The sequence below is a fragment of the Bison bison genome, unplaced genomic scaffold (assembly GCF_000754665.1).
Source record: "Bison bison bison isolate TAMUID 2011002044 unplaced genomic scaffold, Bison_UMD1.0 scf7180017864473, whole genome shotgun sequence".
NCBI classification, from domain to species: domain Eukaryota; kingdom Metazoa; phylum Chordata; class Mammalia; order Artiodactyla; family Bovidae; genus Bison; species Bison bison.
Genome location: NW_011495034.1, coordinates 17,600,831 through 17,602,597, shown reverse-complemented (window position 1 = coordinate 17,602,597; position 1,767 = coordinate 17,600,831).

Here is a 1,767-nt window from a genome sequence, read left to right as displayed (position 1 = left end):
TAAATAAAAATAATAAATATGAAAAAAAAACCTTAGCTAATCCAAAATATTCGCCGGTCAAAGAAATCACATTTGAGGGCTGAATTCAACCCTTGGCTGGTCACGGGACGTATGTAACCAGTTTACTGACCAGTGTGCAGTGGGTGGGCTGCAGGAATAAACTGATTGGACCTCTCTCCCATCACTGCCTTCTACCTTGTCCCGTCAAGTCTCCCCTCTCTGTCCCGTGACACAGGTGAGGCAGGTCAAATAGCTTCTCATCCCCCTTCAGTTTACTGAAGCAGCCTTGTTTGATCACGGCTCTTTGTGTCTAAAGGTCCAGTGTAGCTCCAGCCCTGGCCCGCATCTGAGCTTTCCGTCCCCGCAGTCTCCTCCCTCCTGTCCTGGCTGCTCCAGGAGGAACATGGGCTGGGGAAAGTGTCACGGTCTCCAGAGATGGACAGGAAGAGGGGTGAAGCACCCTGGCAGCCAGGGATGGGCCGGGAGTGATGTCACAGGCTTGAATGTGGGATCTTTGGGGACCTGCCCAGACCCACTTCCATCGGTCCCTGCCTCTGCCTTTCTCCAAGTGGTGGGCTCCTCTTGTGCTCCAGCCCCTGAAGGCAGAGGACAGACCTCCTCTCCCACTCCGTTGTCCCGATTGCGCATCTGGGTGGGATGCACAGAGATCAGGGCCATCTCCCCTTCAGGGACCTCTCTGGGAGTCTCTCAGACCAAAATTACTTGGCTAGACCTTAGGAAACACCTCCAGCCATCCTCAGGGAGGGCAGGAAGGGCGACCCAGCCCCTTCCTCCAGGCAGGGAGCACGCCCCTCAAACAAATCCTCCCACTTCAAAGGCCTCTCTGGAGCACCTAGTGTCTGTTTACGGGGCCAGCTCAGGTAGTGGGGACCGGGTTTCTGGTCGGGTCTCATCCTCTCGTGACAGCCCTGAACGGGCCATCTGACAGCTCTGCGGTGCTCCTTAACCCAGATGGTTCTTATCACACACGACTCTGGGCTGTGGGACTTTGAACAGTAGGACCACTGATCTCACCAGGTTTGTCTCCCTGTTTGTGTGGGAAATGGGCTGGAATAGCCAGGGGGTGAAAGCTGGCTGGGCCTGTCCAGAGTACCGGAGGCCTCGCACCAGGAGACTCCAAACCTGGAGCCGTTTGGACAAGCCAAGGGTGGGAGATGGTTGAAGGGAGGAGGTGTTCCTGGGAATCCCCAGGGCTCTAAGTAGCTCCAGGCTAAGCTCCAGCCCCCATGGGGCCTAGGAGAGGTGGCCCCTGCTCTGGCTCTGTGGCACCCTCCCTCATCACTTTGCCAGTCCCCAGTCCTGTCTTCCCAGGTGGGCTGCACACTCTGGGTTCCGGTCTGCAGGGCTCAGGCTCTTTACAAAAAAGCATCTGGGAGTCCCTCTGGGAGTCCCAGATGCCAGATGGGTCTCCAGGTGTGGAACCTAGCAGTCATGGTTCACAGAGCCCTTGCCCTGACCTGCGACTGGGAGAGAGGAGGCGGCCAGTCAAGTGGAGGTGGGTGGAGGGGCAGGCCAGTGGCTCCCGTTCACCCTCCCAGCCTTCCCTGACGACGAAGTGCCTGGGGTCCTGTCAGATTCCCACCTGGCCCCTGTGCGGCCCTGACCCTCCCAGGGCCCAGAGGGCCTAGAAAGAGGCTGAGTCCTGTCTAGACACTATGAGTGAGGAAGGGGAAAGAGAGGCCAGCCAGGGCTGGGCGGGCCTACCCATCTTTTGAGTCCTCCCTGTGCCTCATAAAAAACTCGGAG